Raw genomic sequence first — 16,612 nt, 5'->3', positions numbered from 1 at the left:
CTTTCGTTTGTATTTGTGTGGAAGTAGATCTCAGCAAAGGACTACCGGATCGCATGATGTTGAAACACCAACAGCGGAGCTGGACACAGATACTGGACTATGAAAACACAGCATTTAGATGCAAAATTTGTAGGCAAACAGGACATCTACAAAACACATGCCCGGAAGCCAAAAAAGAGACATGAAGAAAAAAGAAAACAGGGAAACAACCCAAGGGTTGGCAATTCCCCCCCCACGACTCTGATGAGGAGGAGGAAGTGGTTGTGGAAGACCCCATACCCAATGAGAATAACTAGGCAGACAAAGAACCAGAAGCACACGAGAAAACTCCACAAGATCCTATGGAATCACAGCCAGAAAAGATGCCTGAGGCAAAGGACTCCAATGGAGCAAAACGACTGCATACACCAGACAATTCAGATTCAGATAAGGACAATCCCCAACCTGATGCGTTCAACTCACTTGCACTTGTATCTTCGATGCCGACTCAAGGGGAGTGGCGCAAGGTTGAAAAGAAGGGGAGAAAAACATGACTCTCCCCTTCATGTACATTAGTCTGCATATTTGTACATTAGTTTGTTTTACATGAACCTCTGATCAACAGTCTTTCGACTGTCTAATATAATGCGTTTCAACATCTGCAAAATGTAATTTTGTTTTCAATAATAAAATTACAATTTTTCCTTCATAAAAAAATGTTAAAATTTAAAATTAGAACTATTAATTTGTTGATTTAAAATTAGTTAATTTTCTATTTTAATTTGTAACTGTTTTTACTATAATAATAATAAAATTACTTTTATAATAAATGTTATTGATTAACAAATTTAGAGTTCTATTATCAATTTAATATAATATTACAATTTAGGTTTATAGTAATTAATTTATCATTAACTATAAATAAATTAATCAATGACTTTAAATATTTTATTATTATTAAATGTTATATAGATTAAACAAAATATTTTTTAATAATTTTTAAATTAATTTTATAATAAATATTATTGGCTAACAAATTCAAAATCTTATTTCTGAGTCAAATAGATTTCATCACATGCTAATACTATGTGTAAATAGCATGTGTTACCTAATACCATGGGTTGTAAACTGCCAATGGTAAACTTATCAATAATTCAGTCAAGATTAAATCAACCTAATACTTCCTCCTAATTTTATATCGTGAATTTTTATTTATTATATATATCACAGAATAACTCGACAATTGTCAAATTTAATATGGATTTGTTTAATTTAAAAAAAAACAACAACAACAACAATTTCTTTATACCATTAGGTATTGACTATTATAGATTCTCAAAATATTTGGTTTCATGATAAATTTTAGTTAATAGATTAAAGTATGTTACAAAATTTACATAAATTCATTTAACATCAACCAAAATTGAGTGGAAATTCATTAATAATACACTCAAAATGGTCAACAATTATACAAGCAATCCATAATTTACCAAGTAATGCAGCTCTATCATCTATAAATATATTTTTGCAAGCAATATATTCAACATGTCTCCCATACATATGCTTGGCAAAACTTTATCTAAATAACCAAATATAAAATAAAAGATCCTCTAAATTATATTTATTTGTACCTTTCAAATAAACTTTACAAATCAATGCAAAACCTTCTTGATAAGAAAATCACTACTGCAATAAAACTTATTTACAAGACTTTCATAAAATTCAATTTTTGTTTAATAATTTGATACACTAATATCTTTCAATTATTTTCCCATTAAAATATAAATCATATCAAATATATATTTTTAACTATGTGTATTAAATATATATTTTTAACTATTAAATTTATACCTCTGATAAAAAAATTACGTACATATTTTTTAAATATATATATATATAAACGAAATTGTTTGATAGATTTAAAATAAATATATATTAATGGAATTACCTAATATAATATATATCTAATAAAACAACTTCGTTTAATATTAAATTAAAAATTATATTAATACTTTATTTTATAAATTTTCTAACTTATAATCAAAGTTTAATATTAAATATAATTTCAATATGCTTTAAATTTTTCATTTTCCAATACACTGCATAAATTTTAAAATATGATTTAATACATATACACATCATACACAAAAGCATAAATATCACTAAATATATCATATCATAGCTCGTTATACGTAATTCCATTAATATAAAGTTTGTTATATGTAATCGCATTAATATAAAAATGTATCAAGTCTTGACATTGTTATCTCCAAAAATCGAATAAAAACATTAAATATATCCTAATTTATTATATGTCACCCCATTAACGGAATAATATGCCAACTTGTGACAGCACCAACGTCTATCATTCCACAGGTTGTCCTTGTCTTAAGATATCTTAAAATCATAAACTATAGATTGAATTTAAATATTAATTTTGATTGCGATGTAATCAACCTTATAGCTGTTATGAATGTTTATATATAGAGATTAAACTTCAATTTATTATTAAATACAAGGTAATGAGAAAGATAATGATTTGTTATTATAAGAATTATATCTTAATCATATTTCATTTTTTTTATTAAATACAGGGTTATGATAAAGATTTAGATTTGTTACATGTCACAAGTGGGGCTTACATATTTCTAAAAAAATGCTTTAGGGAAATTGATGATTAGCGCAGCTTTACTAGAATCTAAGTACATGTGCCCTATGATACATGAAAACCAAATTTTCCTTTTTCCTATTTTATGATATCATTGTAAATCGATACAGTGAAAATATTGGAGAACGCTAACAAAATCATGTTTTAAGGTTTCATTATTTATTTGATTTTATATAAATTAATATTAAAAAAAAAACTAAAAAAAATTAAGTTTTTAAATTTTTGTATTATTATATATAAATTAATATTTAAAAAAAATGTTATTATGTGTAATATGTGTGATAGTGGTAGTGGTAGTTAGCCTCTACAAAGATTAATATGGGTTATTGAAATTTAAGAAAGAAAACGATTAATTAAGGTTTTTTAATATTTAGTTTCCTTTATCAAAAAGAAGAGAAAAAAGTGTTCTAAGATTATTATAGTTTTGCTAACTTAACAAGTCATGAAAATTGGTAATGTAACAAATGTTTTGAAAATGAAAATTGATAATGTAACAAATGTTTTGAAAATAAAAATTCATGTAAGTATATATATAATTTTACTCTTTGTTTATATTAACTTTTCATTTAATCATTTAAAAAAAATCATATATATGAGTTATAGTTATGATGTTTTCTATATCTTCAAATTCATAATTTTCATATGTTTATTTTGTGATTGATTAGATGTGATAGTTGATTTCTAATCTTTACCCGTACGAAGTTTTCTAATTTTCATTGTTTTGTACATCTAAGTTGTTCTAATTTTTATTAAATATAAAGTTATGTATATTTAAGTTGTTCTAAGTTGTTACAACTGAAAATGATTTATTATAAAAAAGATAAGCTTTTTGTCTAGTATAATTGATAAAACATATATATAATAGTTATGATGACTTTATAGCTTTCAAATTCATATTTTTCATATTTTTATTTTGGAATTGATTAGATATGATGGTTGATTTATTTACCCAATAAGAAGTTTTCTAATTTTCATCCAATACAAAGTTATCAATATCTAAGTTGTTCTAGTTTTTATCGAATATAAAGTTGTGTATATCTAAGTTGTTATAATTGAGGATCATTTTATTTTTGACAAATGATAGATTAGAGGTAGTGATGTTTAGGCATAGGTTTCTTTATTTTTATAAAAAAGATATATGTGTAATTTTTAATTTGTTGTAAATAAAGTATTGTTTAATAAATTATGAGTTCTTAAATGATTATTTAGAGACACTTTCTAATTTAGTATAAAAGATAAATCTAGATTAATATTTTATTTTAGTAAAAAAAAATTACTTAAAAATATAATCACAATATATTATATTGTACTTTCAAAATTAAATAATTTTCCTAACTATATATAAATTAAAATATATATATATGATTATTATATAAAAATTTAAATATTCAAATTATATATTAAATAAAAATTATAAATAAAATTTCAACTATTCTTAAATTAAAATTTTAATATTTAAATATATTTATATTTAACATATCTATAATATATATATATGTTATTATTTAAATAATTAATTATAATTTAAATAAATAATTAAAATTTAATTAATTATATACCATTTTAATAATTGAAAAAAAAATCATAAACACATCTTTACAATGAAATTATTCTAATAAATATCTTTCTCAAACTGCAAAAAATAAATTTAATAAACTTTGGATTAGATTCCTTCCCATAATGTACTGATGATGATATTGACAAACTTCTAAGATTCCACAAATTAAATAGGATGATATTGACAAACTTCTAAGATTCCTGGTCTCAAATTTTCATCATCTCAAATACTATCGGGCATCAAAATATAATCCGTATGAATTTGGAAACAAAAAAAATACTTCAAACTTTATAAAAGTTTAAATGGTTACTTTTCCTTTTAATTTAACGCGGTAATATTTTCTCTAATCTCATTTTTAAATTGTTAAAATTATCAATATTACATTTTAAATTTAATGGAATAGAATTTTTTAATAAAATATTAAATTATTTATAATATGGTTTTAATTTTTAATTTTTAATTTTTTAATTTTAAATGAAAATATTTTATCATATTTTAATATTATAATATATATATATATATATATATATATAATAGGTACTTTGTATTACTTCAAATGAAGATTAAAAAAAAAAATCAATATTAATTTATTCGAGGGAAAACCAGATTGGTAACATAAATTCAGAGTTTTGAGGTTGCCAAGACTTTATCTAATTCGAGTATCTTGTAAATATAAACTTATAAAAATAGGTTAGCTCTGTTAGTCCTTGACATGAGAAGGCAAAATAAACTAGTAGTATAGCAAGCAAAAAACCAATGACTCACAAAAACTACTCGACAAGAATCTCTATGTATTCGCTTTGGCTATTCACTGCCCTCATCTATCGAGAAGGAGATGTTGGTTGATCCCCTTGTTAGAATGGTAAGCTTGTGGCCTATACTCTCAATTTTTTCCTCTAACTCTGCTAATTAATAGTTGAGTCCTATTGAACCTCTCTATGTTGTCTACAATACTCAAATAATGTTTGACCTTATGTAGGCTCCCTGTCATGATTGATGAAATAATAAGAATGCATGCAATGCATCAAGTATATAGGGAGTCACAACCCTATTATACACTAAATATAGAGAAAGCCACAACCCTATTTCATATGAGTTGACAGCAAAAAAAATATTGTTAATATTAATATTATATTTTATAAATTAACATTTTAAATTTAATATAATAATATACCCATATTCCAATAATTATTAATAATAAATCATTTTCCGTGCCCAATTATTATTTCTAACACTATTAAGTTATATATTATTATTTAATCTACTCTTATCTAAGTGTGAAACTATATCGCAGCATTTATTTCTGAAAATATTTTAAGATAAAAAAATTTGAACCAATACATTGTTTATTATATTTCGTACAACTAAACCCAAGAAGCTGTCAACGTATGAAAACGCCAACGTCTACTTTTTTTTTATAGAAGACACCATAACCTTTTCCCTTTGTTTGGTCCTTGAGATTTCCTTGATTCCTTACCAATGTGAACTGATTTAAATCCTATAAGCTAAAGTCAAACCCTAATAGTTTATTACTATGATGTTGTACCCTAGCTCTTGGTCTTTTCATTTAACATATAAGCAATGCCAAATGGCAAAGGGAAGATTAACTTAAATTAAGTGCACATCTTAAGTAGCGAGTTTTTTTAATGGAAAATAATAATAATGATTAATATATATTAAATTCTATAAATAAGATATTAGTATGGAGGTGGAACCTTCTAGAAGATTTCCAAAAACCTTCTTTAAAACGATTTGATTACCTTTTCAGTTTTATTAAAAGCAATACATGTGTTAATGATTACATTTGCAATTTTATTAAAAGCAATCCATGTGCTCAAGCCAGTAGAACATGATTCATGAGTTAATATTTCTATGAATTTTTTTTATGGTACGAAACTTCATTCGAATGGGATACATCAGGAATATTGAAGGCATGTTTCATAACGTTTAATTTTTAAATATTAATTAAATTGAGTGTAAAATTTAAATATGAGTTGAGGACGTTTTTAAAAAATGATATTGTCTTGGGAATTTGTTTATGGATTTATAGTATTGGATTTTGGATTATCAATGTTTCGAATTTGTTTATGAAGTGTGAATTTTATTTTGATAAAAAGTAGGTTCTAAATTTTAATTATCCAAAATTATATATTATATATGATGAATATGGAAAAAAATTGGGCGTGGGTTTATTCCGGGTGTTTGGAGTGTCTACTATTAACCTTTCCATCTGGGTTTGAAACATGATTGACACGGAAAAAGTTGTTGTCTGATGACGCAACTATGATACATCATGATGTGATGGATGTTGATATATTCAAGCTTCCTCCGAGGGGTCAACTCCTCTAAAAAAGAATATGGAAAATGAAAAAAGGCAGATGACGCAACTATGATGCATCATGATGTGATGAATGTTGATATATTCGAGCTTCCTCCCAAGGGTCCACTCCTCTAAAAAAATGAATATGGAAAATGAAAAAAGGAATATGGAAAATTATCAACAGAACTCAAATTGTAAAATCCTCAAATTAAGAATGAAAATGATATTGTGTAGCAAAGAAATTTTATTTTAATAATAGGTGGGTTCCAAATTTTGACCATCCAAAATTATATATGATGAATATGGAAAATGATAAGCAGAACTCAAACTATCAAATCCTCAAATTAAAAATGAAAATGATATTGTGTAGCAAAGAAATTGATAATAAGTAAAAAGAAATGTTGAAAAAATATAATGATTTATAGTTGGAAGGTCATGTGATTTGTGAAGACAAAATCTATATTGAAGAGTATTTAGATAGAAAGAGGTTTACTAAAAATACTTATGATTTAAAAGAGGAAAATTTATAATTGAAAAAAGAAATATCTAGAGAAAGAGTTGTAGAGTGAGATAGTGTATATCATTCAATTTTCATGTACAAATTCAGTGCTAAAACAAGATTTTTTCACAAAGCCAATTGAGACATATAGGGTCATGGTCTTCAACTATAAAGATGATTACTTCAAAGGTATGGATGTTGAAAAACATTTGTTATCATCGACAATGTATCATATAAACAATGATAGGAAGAGAATATTAACATTTACAAAGACAAAATAATATCTTACAACAAAGCATTATATTAAGAGGGATAAGGTTGAGGAAAAAGGTATAAAAGTAACTTCAATTTATTCACTTGAATCATTAGACAAATTATTATATAAATCATGACACCATGGGAGTAATAGTAAATACGAAGATATCTTACAATAAGACTAATATATTTAAGAAGAAGAAGGAAGTACGGAGAAGGAGTATTATATTAATGTGAAACAAAATTTCACGATAAAGGTATGCTACTATAATAAGATAATACCAAAATTGTCAATAATATTAATATCAAAGAGGAGGATGCTAGCACATCAACCTATAGAGGCTTGCACTCCAAAGTTTGTTTCCATAACAATAAAGATTTTTGGTGTTGGTAAAGCCTCCTAAACTAACGTTGTACAAAGGAATCAACGGAATCTAAATCGTGACAAACAATGTTAGTATTAGAAAGAAGGATGCTAATATACTAACCTAAGGACTTGCACCCCAAAATTTGCTTCCATATCAACAAAGATTTTGGTTTTAGTATCGCCTCATAAACCAACTCTACCTCACAATTTTTTCCATTTGTAATTATTTAGAACACACACATCCAATAAACATAAAACAATTTAAAAAAAAGACTTGCATTCTACCATGAATAGTATCTTCCCATGCAAAGCAATTCTAACATAGTGGTATACGACAAGCTATGAAACTGACAACGCCATAATAGAGATGAATAACAACATCTAGAAATACAAAAGAGTTATCGTTTGGTAAACACATTGATTGAAACAATACCTCAAAAGTTATAATTGATCATCAATATTAACTACTATAAATTGAATTCAATACCAAATAATTAAATGGATAACTAAACTATTAATAGTAATCATTATGATCTACTAAACTAAGGTAATTAAATAACATTAAATGTCACTTTATTAGGGCTAATGACAATTAAATACAAGGTAGTTATGAGCTTTTTAAGTAATATGAAAAAACTTATAATTGTTATTTCATTTATATAAAATATTAATGTCCCAATAATCATCAATAAAATCTACTCATAAAAACAATTTTTTTAATCTACTAATAAAACAACTTTCAAAAAAATACATTTCCATTTTCATATGTGGAACCACCTTCCTCCTCTTCCTCCTATTTATCTATTTTTCATTATTATTAGCCAACATTTGAACTTCCATATTCTCCCTGTACTCAATAATAATTCTCCACAATTATATGGAAAATTTAATGTATGGATTTTGTAATATTCTTCTGTAATGGTGTAAGTACCAGACACACTCACCTAACATTTCATTCATGGATCCCTAGGCTATAATTTCATAAAATTCCAGGAGGCATGTGAGTTTATGGGCATGTGGGGTCCATTAATTATTTATTTATAAAAGCTTTTATGTCCAACCAACCATAATGATTCATCACCCTTTATCATTATTGTTGTCGTACTTATATTGCATTGCTTTTATTGGGAGTCCCATTTTAAACATTTATTTCTCTATGGGAAGTAGTTAAGTTACTCAATTAGCCTTTTCAAAATAAAAAAATAAAAAAAAAAGTTTCCCAAAGTTCTATGTTTACCCTCGTTTGTTATATGTCAGGTCATGTATCTTAAGAAAAAGGGAGGGTGGCAACTTATGACAATCCCGAGGTATGTATTTTTCAATGATTATAGCCGTGGCAAGAATATGGAAACTTATGACAACACCAACGTTTATGTATTTTTTTGCACTGGTTCCGGTACTTGTCCTCTTTATGATTATTGTCCTTAGCTTTGAGATTATTTATAATTGAATTTTCAATATTTTATTTACATGTAATTTAATGTTTATTACCGTTTATAAAATTGATTGTTTTTTAATTTGTAATTTTTATGAATATAAAATGTAATTAGGTTATATTTATAAATGGTAAAGAAAGTGATATTTAATTTAATAATAGATGGAATAATTGTTTTATAAAATAAAATTGATAAATAAATCATAAAATGTTTTATAAAATAAAATTGATAGATAAACTATAAAATTAATAGTTGACAATTTTACATTACATCAATATATATCAATATTGATAGTTTCCTTTCTATATTCACATATAAAAAACATTTAAAATATTCAAATTAAACATAAAATTTAATATTGATAGAATCAATTTTATAGCTATCTAAATTTTCATTATAGTTTGAATTATAAGAAAGTGTTTTATTGTATTGTAAATTTTTTATTCATTCATTTAGTTATGTTATAAGGCGTTTCTCTATTTTGCAAGTTTTATCTAATTACAATTTGTTAAGTGTTCACGGTTATTAATATCTATTCGACAACCATGGATGCCACTTTGGTTATCTATCTTATATTGTTGATAGTTGAGCTTTGCTTGATCTTGTTCCCCTTCAAATTTTGATATACATCTCTATGGTGGTCACTTCTCTAGATAAGGTTTGTTAGGTGCCATCTCAGATAAGAATGACATGGTATTCAAATGTATTTGATTTCTAAAACACTCTATATGATACCATCACTCTCTTTATAAAAATCCAAGATGTATGGAGAGAATAAAGATCTCAACAACAAAATATTGTCCCAAGCTTTCCAATGGTGGTCAAAAGTATTTGATTTCCAAAATGCTCTACATGATACCATTAATCTCTCTATAAAAATCCAAGATTTATGGAGAGCATAAAAATATCAACTTTATTAAGAACACAACACAAAAATATTGTCACAAGCCTTCCAAAATATTTTTGGTCTTAATCCTTTTAGTCTTTTCTATAACACCATTGTCATAGTCTAAATTGGCACCTTCAATAATGTCTTTTTACCCATATCCAAATCATATTCAAGGGGAAATTTTGATACCTTCATGTTTTGCAAATATCCCAAATGTCATGTTTAATATCTATAACCCTTAAAATATCTACAAGATACTTGAATAATATCCTTTAGAGAGTTTGGAAAATGACGGAAAAGTCATGATGTCTCCATTTAGTGAACCTTTGGCGTAGCACGTGCACTTATGAGATTTTAAAGAATATATCTAATTTCACTAGATATTGGTAAATACCTACCAACATTCTTTTGTTGAAACCCTTTTCCAATACATCTTTCCAAATAAAATTGCCCTTATTTTTACTATCTATACTCAGGGATTTTTACCAAATACCCCTTTTTATACTTCCAATCCCTTTAAACCCCACTTACCTCATATCCCCCACCCCTAATACCTGTAATATATTGACTCTACTTTTCATAATTAATAAGCCCTTTTTATGAATGAATGTGACAAAATATTGGTTAGCAAGATGAAACCTTCACAAGAGAAATTATGTTTAGGTAAATCTATCTTAAATGTTGAGAAAATTGATATGCACAAAGTAATGTAAGTTAAACAAGTTTCTTGGTGGTAATTTTCTAGATAAAGGGAAAAGCTTGTTTGACTTGTGATGGAAATTAATTGATGTAAGACTTTAATTTAAAAATACATTAGTTGATAGAAAGTGTGAAATAGTATAGAGTTAAAGCCTAAGCAAGATTTTATTGTGTCAATTTAATTATTGATAAGTCAACTTCTTACAAAATTCATTGAAATTGAGTCATTTAAGGGAAATTTTGGGCATACTTCTTTAAAATATGAGAAAAAAAAACCTATAGAATAGATAAAATCCTCTAAAATTGTGGGGAGGTAATGATAATGATAGTGCATTGGTGGATATTTCTTTAGTATGCACATCATATTGTTGAAAAAATTGTGGAATTAGTTTTATGTAGTAACTTATATGAAATAACTTGAGTTACATGGGTGATCATAGTTGAATTTTTTTAGGTTTTCTAAAAAAAATTGACATCTTTCAAGATGAGGTGAAGCTTAGTCATTTGATTGAAACTTCTGCTAAAATATTATGACTTATTGAAAAAATATTTGTAAAATTGAACAAAACATTTTGCATTGTCAAAGAAAAACAATATAATGAATTTAGAATTCTTGCACTAAAAATTCTTAAGGTTATACCCAAATAACATTGAAGCATATGCTTAAGTATCCATTGATGGCACCAAGTTAAGAATTATTACAATCAAAAGCATGGTAGGTATTTTCTATGAGCTCTTGACATTCAATTTGATATAAAGTCATTTGAAGCATTATTTCATCATCCACACTTATAAAGCACATGGGTATCTATCAAATAGGTTTTAGATATCCATCGTTAAGATTTAAATGGAACACTTCAATTAGCCTATGTATTATTCTAGTCTAAATCAAGAATAATATATTTGAAGAGATAGAGAAATTGGTTTGGTTTTTAAGCAATTATATGACTTCCCTATTTTTCATAATTGTAGCCTTTCCCTGCACTATAATGATCGTTTCATTAGCAATATGACATATTTTCATTTACCTTTTTGAATACTTATATCCTACTTATCAATGACACATTGTTCAAATTATCTTCATGATTCTAGTGAGTATGTTACATTCTAACTAGAATATAACAAATATAGCCACCAATTATTTGCTCTTTCTCTACTAAAATACCGACTAAAATCTTGGTATTGTAGTTTGATAAGATTACTCAACTTATATTATGCAACTCATATGCATATCTAGTAGATGTTTCCTATTGTAGAAATATTAAAGAACCTAATCCAAAATAGTGATGATCCAAGCCTTGATCTGTTGTTCAATTTCCTCCCCCGCCTCCCCCAACACACACAAATATACATAGATATAGATAGAGATCCCATATTCCCATTCAGTTGTGCATTCCTCCCCTCCCACCCAACCCCAACCCCCACACCCTCTCCAACACACACACACACACATACACATCCCTTTCAATTTCCATGGATTATAAAAATATCCATTCATTTTCATTATTATCCTTAAGGTTGAGAGACAAATCAACCCTAGGATCGATATTTGATGAACGACATGCTACATGTAAAAAAAAATGCGAGATGCAAATATGAGATCTTAAAAGTGAAAAAAAATCTAGAAAGTTGGATCTTTAAGTATCACCATGAATTCATTATGTATGGATATCATTATATTCATTTAACCTTGAAACACTTATTATATAAATATAAAAACTAGTTCCCTCCTCTTATTTAGGCAACAATTTACACTGATAAGATAATAGTATATTGTAATTCATCATATAGGGTATGGTTTGTTTGTCACCTCAATTATTAACATGGATTTAAGTTGGGACTCTTGGATGCCATTATCATTCATCTTTAAATAATATTTAACATAGATTTAAGGTTGGAGTGTGGGTTTTAACCTTGTACAGAAATTACCTGCAAACAGATTCTTAAAATAGAAAAAATATATATATATATATAATGGGAGAACATAAAATATACACAAAGATTTCCTCCTAGAACCCAAACTGGGAAAACCAAATTGATTTTTTTCATTATATTCCTTCAATGTTACAATACATTATATACATGTTGAAGCATTCATAAACCCCAATCTGTTAACGTTGGATTATAACATAATTGTAGTTCCCTTGACCAGATCTATAAAATACCATGGGAAGAACCATCATGCCCAAAAAACCATGTGAAAAAAAACATGCACAAAACCATGGGTAGGTTCGCCCACCATCCTTGGGTCCACAAAAAAAAAAAATCGGGCTGATGCTCCAAACCCCATGCAGGGGGTTTTTCGTCCCCCCTGTAACCCTTTCATTATGACTGGCGCAACGTAAAAACATGTGCAGTTAGTCCTAGAAAGAATATAACACATATGCACCATTCTCCCACTTGTTGTTTTCTTTCCACACAGGGGGCTGCAGGAGTGAATAGTCATTGGTCCCAAGTTACAACACCCATTGTTTCTCTACACCAAGAAAACTTCCCAGTGCTCACCAACTTTTTCAATGCATCTACAACATTCTTAAAAGTGTCCACTTTTACCAACACCACCTTTTTCTCTTCAACCACATCCCTCACAAAGTGATATTGAACATCAATATGCTTTGTCATCAAATGATAAACAAGGTTCTTTGCCAAGAAAATTGCACTTTGGCTATCGTAGTCTATCCTTATAGCTCATTGCACCAACCCCATACTTGAACACAATCTCTGCAACCAAACTGATTCCTTACTTGCATGAGTGGTTCTCGTGTATTCAACCTCTGTAGTTAAAAGTTCCATTACAAATTGTCTCTTACTCATATAACTAACTACTCCTCCAAATAGGTTAAACACATACCCACTTGTAGATCTTCCCTAATGTAGATCTTTGACCTAGTTTGCATCAACAAAGCCATGTATGTCCAACACTTTGTCCAATCCTTGTCTTCCTTGGTAGCAAAAACCATAATCAATAGTGCCACGCAAATACCTCAAAACTCGCTTCATTATTGTCCAATGCTCCTTCCCTTGTTTTGACATAAACCTGCTCAATACTCCCACTACATGTGCAATGTTTTTTCTGGTACAAACCATTGCCTACATTAGGCTACCAACTGCACTCGCAAATGGAACATGGGACATGTCCTTTTCCTCTTCTTGTGTCTTGGGACATTGTTCAACAAATAACTTTGCACCTACATGAACAGGAACCTTCATCAGTTTATTATCCTGCATATTAAACCTCTATAATATTGTCTTGACATACTTCCTCTGGTTTAACCTGAATTTCCTCTTTCCCCGATCTCGTTTAATTTCATGCCAAAGTATAGTTTGTAGCTCCAAGATCCTTCATGTCGAATTCAGAGGACAATTAGGTCTTCAAATCCTGGATAATTTATGTCATTTCCAATCAGAAACATATCATCCACAAGACCAAAGAAATAACACAATCACCAATTAATTTAAAATACACATAGTGATCCACTTTGCTCCTTGTGAAGTTGAGTCCCCGTATATATGTATCAAATTTTCGATACCACATCCTTGGTGATTGCTTTAACCCATACAAATACTTTTTTAACTTGCATACCAACTCTTTCTTACCCTTCATCACAAATCCTTTTGGCTGCTTCATATAGATACATTCTTCCATATCCCTGTGAAGAAATGTTGTCTTCACATCCAATAGTTCTACCTAAAAGTCAAACGAAGCAACAACAAATAAAAGTAATCTAATAGAAGCTAGCTTCACAACAGGAGAAAAAATATCACCAAAATCAATTCTTGATACCTGGGAATAACCTTTTGCTACCAACCAAGTTTTGTATTTCTCCACCTTTCCTTTTGCATTCATCTTCTTCTTAAACACCCATTTGCTACCAATGGGTTTCCTTCCAACCGACAACTTCACCAGATCTCAAGCCTTATTTTTGTCCAAGGCTTCCATTTCTTCAACCATGGCCTTTTTCTAGAGTTTTCCATCCTCTAAATCCATTGCCTCCCTAACAATTCTGGGATCATCATAAGTAATAGAGAAAGTAAAATTTGAATAGAAAGTAGATTGAATATACCTTTTTGGATGCCTTCTCTCTTGAACTGATCTCCTCAAAACTAGACTGTGTGACTCTTCCTCTTATGATTCACGTTCTTTTATAGAGTCTGATTCTTCCTCCTTCAGTTCAAACTATATCTTCTTTGGTTCCTTTTCCTTTGGTATGACTCCATGTTTAATAACATTTTTCACTTCTCTAAACACCACATCTTGACTTTACACAACCTTCCTTGTTTCTGGGTTCCAGGTTGTAACCTTTTAAACCATCCATATACCCAATAAAGATGCACCTTTTAGATTTACTATCCAACTTGGTTCTTTTCTCCTTTGGAGCATGTACATATGCATTGCAACCAAATACCTTGAGATGTGAGAGAGAGGGTTTCTTACCAGTCCATACCTCATGTGGAGTCTTATCCTCCAACACTGATTAAGGTGATTTGTTAAACATGTAACATGCAGTATCCATTGCCTCTACCTAGAATTCATGGCCTGGTCCAATGCCACTGAGCATGCTTCTTGCCTTTTCTGTTAATGTCTTGTTCATTCTTTTTGCAACTCCATTTTGTTGAGGTTGATGAGCCTAGGTATTGCAACAAGAACGTTGTAACTCCCAAGGTTACCAGCTTTACTTATCAACCTAGGGTTCGTACAAACTTGGAAGTGACAGTGCTATATGCACAAGTATCTGAAGGTATTGTCTGTCGTCACTCCTCATTTGGCAAGAGACCCTAGGGGTTCCAAGCCAGAATTCTATAGGGTCAGAAGAAGTTTAACTCTTTGATGGGAGAAGAGAAAATCTATCCTAAGGAAGAGCTACTTCTACTGCAGTATTGAAGAAAACAACATGAAATTCTAAACCATACCATAACCTAACTAACCATCCAAACAGCTATGCTAAGCAGAATTGATAAATTAACACTAATCTAGTGTTGTTATCTAAGTTGCAGAGGTAAAGAGCATCAAAACCAGACTAAGTAGTAAGCAAAGGAAACTAAGCTAAATCAGTTTTCAAGCGGAAGAGCAATCAGAGGTTGAAATTAATGAAAGGAGGACGTAAGGATGTAGTAGCGCATAGGGACCGTTGAATCGATCAACGAACAGAAGATGGACGGTGGAGATCTTATTGCGGGGCTTAAGCGAATAAATCGATGAAAAGGGTTAATGAACAGGATGAATGACAAAGATCGTATCACGAGGGATTAAGTGAATGGATGGACGAACAAGATAACAAAGTAGATGAACGGTGAAGATCGTATTGCGAGGGATTAAGTGAGTGGATGGACGAAAGAGGTTAACATGAGATGAATGGCTGAGATCTAATCGCGGACATTAAGTCAAGAGATAGACGAACGAGGTTAACACAACGATGAACGACTGAGATCTTATCGCGCGGATGAAGTCAAGAGATGAACAACGGAGATCGTATCGCGGGAAACAGAAACGTGCGGAAATGATGGAGCGAGTTTCTAAGGCAGTAAGTATTTTCTCGTGCGCCCTCAAGGCTGTAAGCTGTATTTTAAAATTTCACACGATTAGCCTAACTGTGCGATACGTAGCACGAGAAAACAGATTTTCTCGCATGCTCTCGAGTGGATAACGGTCGTGCACTAATCCGTGCGAGATTGCACGATAACCGTTGGATCAGGGGAGGCTGATCAATGGTGGAGATCGGCCAAGCTAGTTGGCAATCGAGTGAAGCGATAGCCGTCAGATCAAGTGAGGCAGATCGATGGTGGGGGTTTTAAAGCGCATGAAGTGCTGAGGTGACGCAAAAGTCTTCGGATCAGGCGAGGCAGATCGACGGTGGGGACTTAAAAGTGCATAAAGTAAGTGGAAGACTTCAAGTGAGGCAACAGTTAGAGAAAATAATGAATCAGACGGTGATTATGAAGAT

This window comes from Pinus tabuliformis, chromosome 1_1 (assembly GCF_031772625.1).
Source record: "Pinus tabuliformis cultivar Carrire ecotype Pingquan chromosome 1_1, CPIR1, whole genome shotgun sequence".
NCBI classification, from domain to species: domain Eukaryota; kingdom Viridiplantae; phylum Streptophyta; class Pinopsida; order Pinales; family Pinaceae; genus Pinus; species Pinus tabuliformis.
The sequence above is the reverse complement of the archived record's forward strand: the minus strand, read 5'-3'. Positions refer to the sequence as shown.